The 18,266-nt window shown below is 38.8% G+C and overlaps 1 protein-coding gene across 8 annotated transcripts in view; it reads left to right on the plus strand.

Moving 5' to 3' along the window:
* RAI14 (retinoic acid induced 14) overlaps positions 1-18,266 on the plus strand; it is an 85,579-nt gene that overhangs the window by 31,671 nt on the left and 35,642 nt on the right. The window lies entirely within an intron of this gene.

Below are 18,266 nucleotides of genomic sequence, written 5' to 3' on the forward strand. Positions count from 1 at the left end.
GATATACATGTTACTGGAGTAATGCTATGTATCCTTAGAGCAGTAGAGGTGGCATGTACCACTTCTTGTACATCCTCAGTCAGTCTTATGAAGCAGGAGGGTGTTATGTATACTAACATAACAGGAAACACATCTCTGTTGAAAGGATCTAGAAGCCCTGTTTGACAATGCTGTGTACAGAATTAAAGTGAGGCAGTGGAGCTGTCTGTTTTCCCAGAGCCTGATTTATGTAGGAATTCACTTCTGACAGAATTTGATGGTAAAGATTCCTTTGCTTTAGAAAAAAAAAAAAAGGTGCAAGTACCTTGTCTGATTTGATTTGTGAGTAGGTGAGCTGTACAGATGCAGTGAGAAAAATCAGAAACTTAAATTTGGATCAGTGTTTGTGTCTGTTCAGCAGAAATGCTGAAATAGGAGGAAATTGTAAAATCAATGTAATGAATTCTAAACAAACGATGCTTTCCTTGTCCTGACCAGCCTGTAATTTCTGTTGACCTTGTTGCTTTGGTTTATCGATCATCCCTGAGATGTATAGAGATGCCTGTATCTTAATGCTGGGTGAAATTTGTGCTCAGTCTCCCTGTGGCAGTTTCAAAATACATATGTAAAAGTGTGCTCTTTTTCTTCTCTCTTTTTAATTGAGTGGTTATAAATTTTCCCTTTCTTATCTGTGTTCATAGAGTGACTGTGAAGTGAATGTTTTGAAAAAAGTTAATCTTTTTACCTTTTTAAAGACTACCTGTGGCTGACCCAGCTGTATGGAATACAGGTAAATACAGTTAATCCAGCTAAGTCTAGTTGATTGAGGAACAGGTCACTATGATAACATGCTCCATCCTCCCACTTAAACAGTTAAGGAAACTGGAATGCTTTAACCATGTAAATCAGATATAATTGTACTCTTTGAATGGATTCTTTGCCTTTTTTTTTTTTTTTTTTTTTCAGCTGTTGGTGCAAGAAATGCCCTTTTGTGCTGTCTTCAGAAACAGAACAAAAGTGTTCTTGAATGTGGTGCATCATCATAGATGTGTTGAGCTCCTTTTTCATAGCTCTCTCCAGTTCTTATGTGACTGTGTTTATTGCAGGGCTTCACAGTGTATTTCCCAGATACAGATGATTTCAGGCTCAGTTTTGAAGGAGCAATTTCAAGATGAGTCTGCTGTTCTATTCTTTTAAAAATAAACCTATTTGTTCCAGCATGTGTCCCTAAATACCAACTCTTTTTCTGCCCCAGAGATTGTATTAAACCAATGAAATAACTGGTATATTTTCTACATTTGGTGGGGAGAAGGCCTACTTAGATGAATGTTTTCAGTATGATACATATTTGTTATCTGTACAATCCCTAAGAAAAGCAAGCAAACAAAAAAAGCCTTTGTGTGCAGCAGGCTCCTATCACACCATGGTGTTAATACTCCCATATATACTAGGATCTGGACACAATTATTTTCTCCTTCATGTTGAAATTCAGCTATGCTGGGAGGGTAGTTTAAGTACTTACTACTTTGATGGTGGTTTTCTTTTGTGGCCTTGTGTTCTGCTCAAACAGGTAGAAATTGACGGACTGTATCCGAGAGATACATTTTGGTGAAATACCTGGTGAGTTCTGCCAGTGCTGTCTGGGATTGGTCTCCAAGGTAACCAGGCGTTTCCTGGCATAACTCAATGGCTCTGTCTAAAATAAGTGCTGGTAGCGACTGCCTTGGTGCAGTAGCAAGAAATGCATCATTTTTTCTTAGACACAAATAATTAGCTCTCTGCTTATGGACCAGTGTTTTATTTAGACATCATCTGTGTGAGACAGGCTCTGTCACCTCTGTGAAAGGCTTTAGAGTTCAGTCCCAAGCTTCCAGGGTCGGAAGAGACCACGTCTGGAAGCGTGCTCAACTTCTGGGTTTGAGAATAAATCCTTCTGTCCTTATCTCCCCAGTGATTTCTTCTTCAGCCAGCTAAAAAATGGTATTGACTTGCTCTGGTGGGAGGTGCATATGCAGCCACTGAAATATATAATGAAACCTGAGGTCTTACATGCTCTTTTTTTTTTTTTTTTTGTCAGACTAAATAAATATTTTTTAAAGACAATAATTTTTGATGGCTTAAAAATAATAAAAATGTTGCACTACAACACTTAATTTTTCTAGGTCTACTGACATGTGGATGTTTTTTAATGCCCTTTTACTGTGTGTTGTAGTCTCGTGCAAGCAACATATGGATCATAAACAACACAGTACATTATTTTGGACTTTACACTGAAATTCTATCGTTTCTGTTTGCAAAATATGATGTCTCTTAAAATAGCAGTGGCATGACTGGTTATAGTGCTTGTAGTAACTGAGAGCATGTATAGTGTGTCAGGATGTATGGAGTGTGTTGATAAAGCTCAGTTAGACTGGCTGTCATCCACTTTCCACTTCAGTTTTCCTGTTTGATCTTAAATGTTTGGAAAACTTTTTGCATAGGCATAGAAATAAAAGCATGACGCATTCTAAATTAAAACAAAACTAAGGAAGTGACTAGCTACCCATGAAGCTCAATGTTCGTCTAAAACTTCTAATTTATTTCCAAATAATTTAATATTCTCAAAATGTTTTTCATTTGCCAGAATGTTTGCTGCCTTCATCTAAAAAACAACAAAAAAAACCCAAACCCAAAGAACTGAAAAAAACCCCAACAACCCCCCACCAAAACAAAACCCCAAAACAAAACTAAATTGGAATGATGGAATTCTCCTTCCCCTCATGTATACCTGTATTCTTTGTTTTAATTTCCAGTATGAAAAGCTAGCTATTTTTAACATGCCATGGAGGCTGCAGGTAACCTTCCAGCAATCGTGAAGCCTTGGCCCCGTGTTTCGTGTCTTGTGCCATCTACAGCATTTGCACTAAACCAAAGTGCCATTGGAGGTGGCCAGCCTGTAGTGAGAAAACAGCCCAGTGTTACAAAGGGAAGCATAGTAAAACCAGTTCAGTGGCTGGGGAGGCATTCAGCGAGCAGCCTGAGGCAACGTGTTGTGTCAGGGACTGAGTACAAAGCCTTGGACAGCTGCAGCACAGAGGTTTAATTTATAGTGACGTTGCAGACTTAGTGCCAAAACTTTCCTCACTCCTAGTGCACTTTCCAGTGCATAATCGTTCAGCCTTGTAGAGGTCTTTGGAACTGCTGAAGAGCACTTTGGGTTTTTTTTCTCAAGTGCATATCAATGTTCGGTGGTGAGATTATGGAGGACCTGTCTGTTCACACTTCACTGTAATTTCTGTAGTCACTATAGTAATATTACTCCCATGTTTTGCTAATAGCAGTATCTTCACTGTAACCTTTCCTGAAAAAGTAACAGGAGGTTGATTTCACTTTCTTAACTTTGTCAGTCTCTTCCTGTTCAAATAGCATACCAGGCCAAAATCTTTAAAATTTGATTTCTCAGAAGTAATTGCAGGGCTGTTGTGAAATACTATGTGGAGTTTTCCAATTAGAAGTCCTTAATTTATTTTAGTGCAGTGAAGTTTTTTAGAAGGATAAACCAAAACTGATACATGGTAATTGATACTTCCAACAGTTTAAAAAAATTTTTTTGCTAGCATGCAGGCCAAGTTCTTGAGAACTTGCTTTTCAAATCTGTATTTAGGTACCTAAACAAGATATTTAACTTTGAAATGACTGATTCAACAAATAGTTTGACATTTCTGCAGTGGGATGTGCATGGCACAAAATATACTTAATTAGGAGAATTTGTATCTTTTCATTGTAAAGATGTGTCCTCAGCCTCTGTCAGAATGACTGTTTTATCCATCCTTAGGTTTTTATTCAAACCCTGAATTAAAATGTGGCTGTAGCCTGTCCTTGGTTTAGACTTCAACCCTTGACTCAAGTTATCATTAAAATCTCTTGCCAGAAGATTATAGGATTTAGTGGCTGAAGTATAAGACGACCATACAATCAAAAGTATTCCAGCTTTCTGCCTGAGTGGTTTAAGGCAGCATAGCCAAATCTGGTGGCTTTAAACCATTTTTGTTCTGCAGTCATCTAAAAAATGTTGGGCTGGTGATACAGGGCTGGCCTGTTGAATTCAGGATTACTGCCTTGCTTTTCTTAATTGTCTTTGGATTCTTGAGAAGGAGATAAGAGATTGCTAGGGACCTATAGCATACAGGTTGCTTGAGTGCAAGGGTTCCTTTTCTTAGGACTATGCTTGTTGGTGAGGCACAGATGAGCGGTAGCAATGCTGGTCTTTTTTCTTTCTACTTTCCATCTCACTGCTGAAGAAAAGCAGTGTCATCATGTGTGGTTAGCTGCTTTTTTAGGGCAGTGTTTCTAGTGTGACCTGGTCCTGCTGCCTATCAGGCTGTACGGGTGGGCAGCGGTATGTCATTGGCTTTTGTTCTGCAGAGCAGGAGAGGGAATAGGAACTGTGGTGAAAAAAAAAAAAGTAACTACTGAACAGATTTCTGTTAAGAACAGAACAAGTATTACTGATTCAGATTGAGGGTCCCTAGTCTTTTACTTCCAGTAATGCCTGTCAGTGCATATCTAGGGATGAGCAAGCACTGAGCCAGTGTGTATGACACTTGTCCATAATACTTTCCTAGCTGCTGACTATTTTCAGCTCAAGAAGTTTCCTGAATGTAGCAATTCATTCCTTGTGGTTTGAATGAATCTCTCTTCCAAATCTGTAGTGAATCTTTCTACCTAATATATGATCAGTCCCTCCTTGAACCCCTGTAAATGTAGTGCAACATCGGTGCAGGAGTTCCACAAGTCCACTATTGATTTTGTTTGGTCTTGACAGGGTTTCGCTTTCACATGATGGTCCTTCACTGTGCTGGGAAAGACACTGAACAGTTGATCCCTGTCCACCTTCTCCATATTATTGTTTTTTATTGACTTTGTATCCCCCTTAACTTGGCTCTCTTGAGGTACCCTAGCATATTTGTTCTTCAGACAGATGCTATTTTGGATCATCTTTGCACTTCCAAAACTTTTCCAGCTCAAATGCCATTTTAGAGAAAGAGACCAATAGTACACATTGGTGAACAGCTTGTATGTACAGTTGGTGTACAGTCCATAGTTATTCTGTTTTCTTCTTTGTGCCTTACCTGATGATTCCTAACACTTTGATTTCATAGGGATTGGACTGGGAGTTGGGAAACATGGATGCTTTTCCTGGCTCACATGTGTAGTCACTTGGCTTCTTGGTTTCTGCTGCTTCTCTAAACTTTTATGTTGGTGTGGTTAAGTGTGCATGCTGTTAAGGAAAAGGATACTCAGTGTATGCTCTTTTAGTGGCTGCTGGTGCCCTGTCTCTGTTGCAGAGCAAGGTATTATTACATAGTGGGGAATTGGAATATGGTGAGTTTAGAAAGGCTTTGGTGTAATTATATCTCAGTCAGTCCCCAGTAATTTTCCCTTGCTAGTTTTGTCACTATGAGAAATGAAACTATTGCTGCTTGTCATTTTTCTTTTGCAGGAATCAGTCTATTTTTCTAGTAGCCTAACTTGAGTTGTGGGAGGATTTAAACTGCCTACAATAAAAAGTGGAGGTTTTTTATAGAACTGGTTTTTATAGAACTGTTAGACATTACATGTTAGTTAAGGTGTCTGTGCATACCTTCTTAAATGGTGCCCTGAATATAATGAGGACCAGAGTGATAACAATATACTGAATGGTTACCACTAATTCCAAGTGATTATGTGAACTATTTGAATAACTGGGGTATTGATGACTTCTGTTGTGCATATTTGGGTAATTAATGAAGAGTATTTTACCTGTTACAATTGATGGCTCTGATTTTCCTTCTCAGCATTTTTTTTTATTCAACCTTTACATAATGCAAAAAATCTTCTTTGCCACTTAGTGTATGTATATTCTTAGTTGATGTGTATTCTTTGTCCTCCCTAGATATTTTTAAAAGGGAGACTTCTTTTGATTTGCAAATAGTCCTTTAAACTCCTTTTTCTAACATTTTCATGTTTATTAAGTGTGAAGTAGTAATAAACCACAGATTGCTTTCAGAGTTTATAAAGGCAAGCTTTTTTAAAGCTGCATTGCTGCAGAAAGGTGTAACAAGTAAGTAGTTCATTATACCTATTTAGCTGAGCAGTGTTTGTAACAATAATGGTTGATGCTTTAATGGAGATTTTAAGAGCAATACCCATTTCTTTTCCAAGAGACGGCTTAAAAATATTTATCTTGGAAACTTCTAAAAAACCCTGCTTATTTGTGTAATACCTTTTTTGAATAGCTAGCCAGATGGATCCAGGGAATGCTAGTGCATGTCACATATGTCTAACGCCTTGCCTTCTCCGGGGACCAAACTATATTACATCATATTTTATGATTACAAGACAGAATTCTAGTGGAACTTGGCCATATGGTTGAGTCATCTGTTCTCTTCAGTTTTGGAAGGATTATACTAGCATCTTCAAAAGACTGTTAAATTTATTGGCTTTTTTAACCCATAAAATTTGGAAACCTTCTGCTGTCTCTGGCAATGAAACCTACCCCGTTTTCAGCTTATTATTTATGTAATCCTTTGCAGTTATTAACTGAATCTGTTAAAGATGCTGTTACAGTATGCAGAAAAATGCTTGTATGTTATTTTGGGTTTCCTGTCTCCTGAGATGGAAGGGAACCCCAAAGATATGTGATGTGAGTTCATAAAAGAAACCAAATAAACAACAAACACACGTTCTTTGCATTTTTGTCATGACTCTTAGTTGTTATCTCTTCTTCCTTGAAGACTTAACCTGTTACAAATCCTTGCTGTCCCTCTTTCACTCCACCCTTTCTCCTAAGTTATTGAATAGCATGTTTTGAAAAGGACAAGAATTGCCTCGCTGCTGCCCTGGCCATTTGCTCCTGGGAACAGTGTGAGTTCAGCAGTTGTTCATTCATAGTTGTTGCATTAGATGCACTCCACAGAATCCAGCATAGCCTTGGTGTGTCAAATTTTTGAAATGCATGTAGAGTAAAAATTATTACTATTGTTACTAAAAGATTCATAATTTTACTAGGAATTTCTCTCTCATGTCAGCCCCTCCATGGACTCTGGCAAAGAAGTTATGGCTCTAACAGGGATGTTTTTGATGATGGGAAAGGAGCTGGTAGCACACCAGGCCAACTTACTTTATGTGGGGTTGTGTGCTCTGTCTCCAGAGAGACTCTGGGCACTGTAGTGCACTTCAGGATTTTATGCTTTGTGCATATTTTCATTGTAGATTTTTGATTTGCAGTAGCCTTGTACTGGGAAGGTGAAAATCTTTAGGTTGTTGAACTGCTGAGTTCTCTTACTATAGAAAATGTGTGTGGATCTTGTGAAGAAATCAGAATATAAGCTAGGCAACCTGAAGTAGGTGTTTCTCAATGTAGCAGCAGTAGTATTCTTCAGAGGGGGATTGAGACTACAACAAACCAACCACTGGCAGCACTTACGTCTGATAAGAGAAGAGTAACTTGATGATTGTGGCATGCAAATACAGTCCAGCCTAGAAGTAATTAATAGGAGCCAAGGCAATCTTTAAAAAAAAAAAAAAATTAAGAAATGTCTGTTTGTTACTTCTGTCATCTTGTGTGAATACTCATAGCACATTTGGTGAGGTGCAGGGTATCCAAATTAGCAAGAGCACTGTAGTGATAGTGCTTAGCGCTCTAGTAAATCACACGTGGATAAGAATACTCACATGAGAATGGGACGGTTATTTTTGTGTAGTCTGGTCCATTAATACTGAGCTGGGGTGGTTGTGCCAGACAGCAGATAGCTCAATCACTGTTCAAACAGGCAAGTGTTAAACCCCAGCACTAGCTTGGGGCAGACCAATCTGAGTTTCTACAGGCTTTCTGGAGGGTGATGTGCCTGCCAGCTGTGACCCTGATCAGATGAAAGGTGAGACCATCCATGCCTGCTGAACAGAAAATCTGCATAAGGGCTGTAGATGTTATTATTCATCCCTGTAGAGAAACGGAGCTCCTTCTGCAGATGAGGCCTAAAGGAAGGAACCAGGATGAGTGCCTGCTTGCTCTTTCTCTCCTTTTACTTAAGGCCTGCCAAGTGTGGGGCAGTTGATGTTCCGCAGAGAGTCAGATGCATAAAAGACTTGTCTGATTCTCAGTGCATGTCATGTGGAGGATAAACAACGTGGGAACATGTGGTCATGTGAAATCTCACATGCTTTTCTCTGGCTGCTGAAGTGGGTTTTATTTTCATGCAAAACAATTGCTTGCTTTCCCAATTTCTTAAATCCAACTGGGAATGTATCTTAGGTATAACTTTCCTATGACTCTTGGATTATCCTTCATTGCACCCATAGAAGTAAAAGCAGCTAAGCTTAGCTTGCTGCTTTAATTGATTTTTGGAGACTGACAAATATTGGATCTAGAGGTCAATCCATGGCACAAACATCTGTCAGTGGCCTCATGAAGATCAGGCAGATAGGGAAACTTTTTTGATTTCTTTTGTAGTCATGAAGTACTTTCGGAGATTGAGTTGAGCCCTTGAAGACTCCAAGCAAAATAATTTCTTGGAATAGGGATTTGTCTCTATGTATGCACTGTGTTTTGTTTGGCTTTGTCATGGGTTTCAGAGTAGAAGACTGTAACCCTGTAACAGTGGATATGTCCTTTACAAGAATGACATTCAGGTATAAATAAACTGGTTTTCTACTCTGAATAGTTTTCAGATTTTAATACATACTTTGTTACAAATTTTGAAATTGTATTGCTGCCTACAGTGGCATTCTAGTAGGTATATATTTTAAAAGTAGCCATCTAAGATGTTTTCTCTGGTTTTTGTGGAGAATATTAAGATGGTGGAGCTTTGTCAAGTAATCTGCTAAATTTAGTCTTGCTAGTAGAGGGGAAAAAAAGGAAACGGCTTTCATTGTGAGTTGTGATATCATGTAGGTACTTGTAATACAAAAATAAGGTGCCATGGTGGCTGGTATCTTACATTTTACAGCATTAGTAATACTGATCAATCAGTGTAATTCTGGACTGTGTGCAATTCTGCATTTCTGCAGTGAATTTTTTTTTCTTGTCTGCAGACTTCATAATTAGCCTTTGTGTCTCTGTTCCCGTTTGCAGAATAATGGGGAGGAAAAAAGGGTAGCAGCTCTAAATGAAAACCAGCTTACTATGCAGAATTGGCAAAGATAAGCAACGTTTGGAGAGGCTTAGCAGTAAAGAGGAGGAAAGATGGAGCCTTGGGTCTGAAGTGCCAGTCCTAGTAAGTGAGGTAGTGTTGCAGTTGAGTGGGTTCCTGCACAATGGATGTCCATTTGCCCATCTGGAAGTGAGAAGATCCATCAAGTACCTCTGTTCTCTGGCTAAATTTACTAGTCAACAGAAACCAGAGGGTGTTACTAAAAATGTTGTAGTCAGCTCAGATACTCATACCAAGAAATAAGTGGTGCTGAATTGAAAAACAATCCACTAAGGAAGTGGTATGTGTATGGCATTGAATGTTGAAAGCTAACAGACTGTTCCTGTCACTGTCTCTAGCCAGAGAGTTCAGATGTGTGCCCTAGTCATTAGGCACACTCTGATCTTCACAGACCATTGTGTTGAACGAAGTATTGAGAAATGCAAGATAGTCAACACAATAGCTGAATAAACAAACTTTGCTTGCATAGTTGGCATTGTCTCTGTATCTTACAGCCTGCTTACCACTGAAATATACTTACCAGGTAAAAGGTGAAACTAGATTGTCAAGCCAATTTCACTTTAAATCTCATTATTTCTCTTTTTCCTGACTGTGAAGCAGTTGTGCAACAGAAGTCTTGAAAACTTGGAAGACCTTGTGTGAGTTGCTATTTGACCTTGATACATACCTAAAATCTGTTGATTCAGTAGTTCTTCAGTCTTAAAACTTTGTTAGAAAGCATTCTTTTCCATGTATCTCATGCTGATTTTTAAGTGTATTTTATTTTTAAATGTAAGGAAAACCTGAGGATTCTTGGTGGTCCTTGGATAACCATTTGAGAAGTGTGGGTTTTTTTAAGTCTTTTTGACACCCCATTGATTTTTTTGAAGGAAGGAGCTGCCACATGTCCAGCAGTAAACAGTAGTCCATTAGATGTATTTTAGTTTTAGTAATGTTTATTGAGTAATTTCAAGATGAGAAGAACAGTCATCTGAGTTCATTGTAGCTCAAACCTTTAGAACTATAAGAAAAAGCAGAACAATGGGAGATGGTCACTTCAAACAGGATTGATATAACATTTTTATTTTTAAAAAGTCCCATGTGTTTTTTTCCTGTGTTAAGATAAACATTGTTTCATTTATACAAATATACACAATTAATTCTTGGCTTTACTTTCTTCTGTCTTATTGAGAGTGATTGGTAGCATGTGGTGTGGTTACTGCTACATCCTTTGCTATCTGAAAGTAAAGATAAATCTCCAGTTGCTGTATTGGTGATGTGTGAGGTGATAAACAATGGGCAGTAGCTGGACTTACTGTCAATGCTCTGGCTGTATGTTACTAATTATTTAGATGTAGTTTTTCTTATTTTGTTCTAATGCCTTGCATCGTGGGCTTTTTGCTCATCACTTTTCCTTTCTCTCCACTGGAATGAAATTGGTTACATACAAACATCAGTAATTGCTTAAAAGAAAACAGAGGTCCTGATGTACCTAGATGTGATGTTAACAGGAAATCTCACTGTTCCTCAGATGCAAAGATTGATTTCTTTTATCTGGTTAAAAGGCTTAAAAGTAGTATCTGAAGGAAAAATACATTGTGGCCTTTACTAGAAAGTGAAATGAGCAGCATGTGTGAGCTGTGTGTCTCCCAACACACACAGAACACCACATGCCTCTGAGCTCACTAGATGTGGGCCAACTGTGTTCCTCAGTTGAGTGGACTGTGTCACATTCTCTTGGCCATCTTTGCAGATTTCTGGGCTCAGGCTCTTCACTTTCTTATTCTTACAGAAATGAAATCTTACAGCTGAGTTATGAAGAAGCTATGAAGAAGAAGCCACTTATCTATGCTTTATTAACTGTACAGGTTCCCTATGCTGACCTTACAGCTACTCTGCACTTAAAACCTGACTGAAATTGTGAAACCAAACACAGGTTTGTAGAAAACAAAACCAAAAACAACCACAAAAAATAAAACAAAACCAACAAACTGCACCAAAATCCCAAGAAACTTACTAATAAGAATCACAAGCATCTCAGCAAAACAGCAAAATCTTAAATGCATTTCTTTCCATTTTCATTTCCCTCTTGAGTGTTCTTGCACCACTGCTCATAACCTGCTGCAAATTCCAGACATTAAGCAAAGACCACACTAACTTTTTTCTATAACTTCGGCTCCTAAAACTTGCTGTCTCAGATGACCATTTAAGTCATCCCCTTCTCTGCTGGTGAAAGATTCTTTCATTTCACAGTTTGTAGTCCCCTTTTGCCAGGAAAGTTTCCGGGCAGACTCACTGGCTGATGGAAGCGCCCTGCTGAGTGACTTGATGTTCAGTTGCATTATTCTGGGGTTCAGCATGAAAAAACGGTTTGCTTGGATAATAATCACTTCTTTATCCACAGAAGCTATCTAATGAATGGGTAATTATCAAGGTTTACTGACAATCTACCGTAAGCCTTTTGTTACCATTCCTTGTTCATTCACTCCACCTGCTTCCTGCCTTCCCCATGGTGCTTTTTATCCCCGGTTCAAATGGAATTCATGGTCTGACACAAATACAGTCTCTGGTGTCAAAGTTGGACAGTTACCCCAACTAGGCACAGTAGCTCAAGCAAGAGGAGGACAATGGGTTAATACTTCTGGTTGTAAAATATTCACAGGTTACTTGCATTGCTGATGCTCTTTCCACCTTTAAAGAAGTGCATGTGTAAGCTGCAAATGTTTTGTCATCTTATGTAAATATAATTAATACTATGTTGTTAGTCACCCAAAATAGGGAACATGGATGGCCAAGTGAAGCTGGAAAAGACTATTTCTGTTGTAGCAATTAATGACATTTAGATAATATCACTATGAATTATTTCAAAGCCACTGCCACACTTTGCTTTTTTGACAGCTTAAAGGTCAAGACCTTACTAGTGGTGAAGTTAATGAACATAGCATCTTTTGGCATGGCCTTCAGGGTGCTCCCTCAGTGGAGTGTGGTGCAATAGAGGTCAGCTTGCAATGCCACTGGTGCTATATATGAACCATGGGCAGACTTTGAAAGGTACAGGAAAGAGCTGGAGCTGCAGCAATTGAAAGGGGTCTGGGAGGCATCTACTAATCTCTGAATGTCCTGGGAGCTGCTGCCACAGACTTGAATAAGCTGTTGCTGATAAGCTCAACAACATCCTGCCCCTCTGCAAGGGAGATTTCCACTCCCAGTACACAAGTTTGTTACTGGCAGATACGATCTCTAAAGTGTGGATGGAGGGCAGGGAAAGGTGTAGGCTACTCACCCACATACCACTGACTCCTAGGTTATAATGTTTTCAGATAAGCCATTCTTTTGAGAAAAGCCCTTGTCTCTTAATTTTGAGGCATGTTTGTCTAGTGAATGCTTTCCCTACAATAGGATTGTTCTTGTTTTTAAGACTCTCTTGGGAAGTCCAGTACATGTGGACTTCCATGGATGACCTTGTGATGCAGTGGCATTCAGTGTCTTTGCCATGCAATTGTTTGTGACGCCAGTCTTTAAGTATTCCTTTCCTTTTCAGACAGTGAGTTGCTGAGTTTGAAATTATCAGGAATTTCAATTTGCTTCTCAGTTTCCCTGCAGTTCTGATTTCAGTGGAGATAACATAACTCTGTCTCCAGTAGGTTTGCAACAATGCAAGGTCACTTAAATCATCTCCTGTAGGCTGCATGCCAAAGATAAAGAAACAAAGTTGTTGTCCAGTAAATGTTTGCTCAGGTCTTCGCACATGGAAAACACTGTGTACAAGTGCTAATTAGAACTGTCACATCTTGTTATATGTTGTTATTTCTTGCATGACATTTACTAGTAATTTCAAAGGCAACCAAGACTTAGTATCCTGATGTGGTGGTGATGAAAAAAGAATGGGTACATCTTTTAAACATATTTTTTAATTCTTGAGCTTTTCTTCTGGAAAGGAAAATGTTCTCTTTGTGATAGAGGAAACTATGTAAAATAGGTAGTGCAAACTTTAACTATAAAAAGTAGGCTTTGATATGAATATTTATCTTTGGACTCAATCTGTCAGCTTGTCAACAGTGTGTGATCCTAATGATGAAAGACTTTTACTGGGCAGTTTCAGCCCCACGAGTATGATAACTACTTTATTAGTATCTTGCAACCATAGAATTATTTCTAGGTTTGCAGAGGAAATATCTCGTGCATAGAGGAAGCTTAGAGGAGACACACGGTCAACAACTGTGAGTATAATTACTGTCAGTAACTGCTGCCAAAGTGTGTGTCTGTGACTGGTGGAGCTGCAGTTTTGAGAGTTCAGCCTGTCCTGATGGTGATCATTGAAGGTGTGAGCACTCTGCATTTGGCTTGAGTATAGTGCCCTTTTTAAACACTAATCATAAACTGATGGTGTAAGTCAAGTCAATCGGGTCTCTCCTGCCCTCTGCCTCACTCCATGAACCTTGACCACAGTGCCCTATGCAGGAGTGGTTTTCCATCCTAAGGATGGCTAGCTCTTTTCTGCCAACTTCTTTCTCAGGTTCCTAGATGTTTAAATATGGAAAACACTTAACTGTTGCCACAGAGATGCTTCTGAGTGAGGCCATACAGCATAGTTCCCTACCTGAAAAATGAAAATTAAGACTAAAGAGCATGCTTGAGAGGGATGTTAAATTTCAGTCAGAAATTTCAACCCAGCTCTGCTAAGTCACCTGATGTTTGGATTTTGGCTTACCATGCTTTCAACTGTCACTGTGTTGTATTTGTGTTTCTTTGCTTCAGCATGGCAGGTGATTGTTGCAGTTAGGGTTTATTAGGGATGATGGATTATCTGATCCCCTGCATAGTTATACTACTGTTAGTATGAAAAGATTGACTATTTTAAACATGACTGAAAATTCCTTGTTTTATCCAAAAACTTGCGCTTACTGAGTTTTGATCAGTTTTACTTTGTCTCTTCATATGTAATGCTTATTATGGCTACCTAAACTGAACAGTATACAAATGCTTTAAAAAAAAACCAACCACACAACAAGCCAACACCACCCCACCCCCCCACCCCCCCCCGCCGCCCCCCAAATCTGGAAGAAGTACTGAGTGGACTACTGGTTCTGTTACATGAAGCTGAAGTGTGTGTTTCATCATTGAGTTTTGCATATGTTCACAAACCATTGTTATTGCAGAATGTTAATTGTTTGAAGGAAGGCTGTTTGGCCGGTGGCCTACAGAAGCAGGAGAGTAGAGATAAAGAAACCCCACGTATGCAGTCTTTTCCAGGATCGGATTCATCCAAATTCATTATGTTCATGTATTTACATTTACACTGATCTGCTCAGGTTATTTTCATGCTACATCTATAGCACCATGTGTCATGTACTACTAAGTTGGCTAACTTGCATATTTGCAACACCCTTAACACAAAACAAGCAAAAGCCCCCAAACCTTAGCTTTATTGCTGATGAAAAGTACCTCCTTTACTGCTTGAGTCTGATGTTTTCGTTGCTCTGGTGCTATAGTAGATTTTCCTGAAGACCCTACTGCTACTCTCTGTTAACCTTCAGTCTGATGTGCCCTACATGGGTTTGCTCAGACTGTTACCTGTCTGGACATCTCTGACATAAAAGGAGACATTCATTTATACTACCTGAAAGAGTGGTAGTAACAGGACTGAAATTTCCCAAGGGCTATTTGGTGGATGATGCCCTGCTACTTGAATGAAATGTGAAAGTTGAGTCAGTGGGTGTAGATAAAAGTAAGGGGAGAGTGCTGAGGAGCTTGTGATAGAGGGGGCAAGATGTGGCACTGGGGCAGCTGAAGAAGGGTCCTTATAGAAATGTTTGGGCAGCCTGGAGAAGTGGAATGGGATGGTATGTGGGGTTGTGGTGGAAGAAGCTTGATGTAGCAGTTTTTTGAATTTAAGTTATGCTGGCCACCTCAGTCCTTCCCATACACTTGACAGAAGAGAGCATCTCTCATGCGCATGTTTTCCAGGAGAAACAAATGCTGGTGCTGCATGATAAATGGCAGTGCAAGGTGGCTTTTACACTGAATAATATCACCCATAGCTTGGAGTACCCATGTTTTGCACCATGCCAGCAGAAGTTACCTCCCAGGTCTTTGGTTCGAAGTGTGACTTGTGGGGTCAAAACCAGGCTAATATTACAAGAAATTCAGAAATTGTATGTAATGCAACAGTCACTGCCTCTATTCAGAGATCTGTATTTTCTGATCTGCGCTGGGCAGCAGTGGCTGTGCAGTTTTTCGTTCCATAAGGTACTGTGATAGCCCTACTGACTTAAATGCCTCCTATTTGCTTGCCAAGTCCTGGGTACAGTGTCTTTCTGAGTGTCATATGTATTCTCTCTCCTAGATTTTTTTTTTTTTTTTTTCACTGAGGCGGATGGTTAGTAGGGCTACAATTCCGTATTGGAATGGATGTTTTTGAGAGTCCATTGCATGCCATTTGTTTTATTAGCTGTACCTTTAACTTCTGGAATGCATTGTACAATGCTGCTGTTTTGAACACAGTGGGGAAGAAAAGAACAGTTCAATCCTATCAGAGGAATACTTGAGCAACAGTTGATGCCTGCATAGTTGTTTCTTCTGTGTGGACAGATTTATCCCTGATTTCGTTTTAAAATTGAATGAGGTCTATAAATAGATTTATATAACTTGCATTATAGTTAAATATGTATAATTTTTAGAGATCTTAAATATAAAATTGACATTTCATCTACAATGAGACATTTATTGATGCCCTAGAATGGAATCTTTATTTCTTTAATGAAAAGATGCGTAACTTTTGTACAGGCAATACAGCATGATGGCTTTTAAGCATCTTACATAGGACACAGCTATTTTAGTTTATAGATGAGCATAACTCTGCTGCACAATGATGAAGGGAAACTGCAAGTATCCTTTTGTTTTCAAAGAACAAAACAAAATTGCCAGTACAGTAGTATTAAAGATGTTATAGCATCAGTAAGGAAGTCTGAAAACATGCCTTTGGAACTAATGTAAGTGGATGTGGCAGTCTCTAAAATTACTCATTCCTTTAACAACTCTGAGTCACAGTGCTTAGAAGAGGAGACACTAATTAGATGTAGAAATGAAAACAAGGGTCTAAAATGAGTACCAAATACAGATCATCCTATCCTAGCCTTCAGCCTCTAGTACTTTTCTCTAAGCAGGAAAAAGAATTTTCACACCAGCTTTATGTGAAAATAAGGAAATGTACACTGATAGCCTTTTCTTGACACTGAGATGAATCTGATAGAACTGTTTTCAGGGACCCTGTGAAAGACTGTGTTACTTAACATTGTGTCCAAGTTCAGTTCTGTTTAGTTCTTAAATATGAGGGAATCTGTTTAGCTGTAATAAGTAGGAAGCAATTTTTTTAAATGAGGCATTGTCAAATCTTTAATTGGTTTGTCTGTGTGAGTGTGTATTTTTTTGTTACCAAAAAGGGTATGGTTGAAAACTACAGTAAAGATGAATTAAAGGCTCTGTTCTTGTAAGAGACTAATACCATCTGTCACAATGTTTTACCACTAGCCTGAACATGGCATCATTCTGCAACATCAGAATCACTTGCAAAATACTCTGGGCTTCCCCATTTAATATCTATATATCTCCTAGGTGCAGCTTCCACACTAGATAAATACTGAGGGGTAATTTGGGAATTAGTTTTCTTGGGTCTGGGATGTTAATAATAGTGTAATTATAGACAGGGATATAGTTATCACAGCAGTTTCTCAAAGAGGTTAGTGGATTATATGTCAATAATGTTTCAATTTAATAGCTGAATATTGAAGGAATCTTCATGAAACTGCTTCTTGAAGATGTGGCCATTTTTGTACTAAAAAGCTGAATGCTCTTCTGAAAGCTGTTCTGCCAAGGATTTTCAGCAGGCCTTAATCTTAACATTTTCCTGTAGTTTATTCTATTTCATGTTTCAGAAGTAAACTGAAACAGTTATTTCAGGTCATGAGAAAATCTTAAATTAGGTGTTGTATTTCTTTTTCCAAGTACAGGTTAGTATTGGGATAGACATGTGGGTGTGGGGGGATGTGTGTAGATTATCATGTTATCTGCTACCTCCTTTCTTTTTGAAGATTTAAAACAAAAAACGCACACACATAAAAAAAGTGCAGGAGTTAGGTGCTACCAATGCTTTACAGTCATCTTGGTGATTTGTGGGTAAGGGTGATTCATCAAATATCCTATATTTAAATATCTTACACAACTGAATAATAAAAACCACAGAAACAGGACAAACTCCAAAAGGCATAATATGCTGTCAAACAAACAGCATTAACTTTAAAGGACTTTATTTACAAGTAAGATACAGTTTTTTAACATCTGCTTTTAATAGTAGGCTCCCTTTAAAGCATGAAATTTCCCAAATGAAGAATATACAAGAAGTTTCCTTTTAGGTGGAGTCTGCTGCTTGGCTGGCCACTCATTGTCATGGAGTCTAAATATTGCTAGGGGAAGCAATTTTTTTTGCTGATGTAATTAATGCTTTAGAGTCTACAGAGGTTTATTCTAGTGCTATAAGAATAAAGAATATAACCTGCTTGATGTGCATTTACCCACCATTCGTACCACTGCCCTAAGAGACTGTGATTGCTCTTTGTCTTCTGCATGCCACTTCCTTTGACAGAGCTGCCATTCATACTGTTGGTTCCAGGTGGTGTTGCTCAGACTGCACTCTTCCTAATGTTTTGTTTGTTTTTTGAAAAACTTAGTAACCTGGAACACTTTCCTCCTGTTACGGTTTTCAGGGTGTGCACAGCTTGTGAAGTTCGTATCACTTTTCCTCACAAGTCGAGAGAAACATTGAATTTGGGGGCAAAAAAGTCTGTGTAGAGCATCAGAACAAAGTGGGGTTTTTTAAAGTTGAGTATTTCTCAAGGAGTGTGTTAATATGAATTTAGTCATTCCAAAAGTTGTGTAGAAATCAAGTGCTAATGAATAGGCAGTCATGCTGGAGATGAGCTGACTGATGTCAAAGAGAAGGCCAGAACCCTGTTGAGAAGACTGAACCCAGTTGTTGGTCCAGACTAGAAGCCATGGATGCAACTTTCACTCTTTTTCCAGAGCTTGTTTTGCTGTGATCACATGGGATACAGAAGGTTAACTGTCCTCTGTTTTCTT

The sequence above is a fragment of the Strix aluco genome, chromosome Z (assembly GCF_031877795.1).
Source record: "Strix aluco isolate bStrAlu1 chromosome Z, bStrAlu1.hap1, whole genome shotgun sequence".
Classification (NCBI taxonomy): Eukaryota; Metazoa; Chordata; class Aves; order Strigiformes; family Strigidae; genus Strix; species Strix aluco.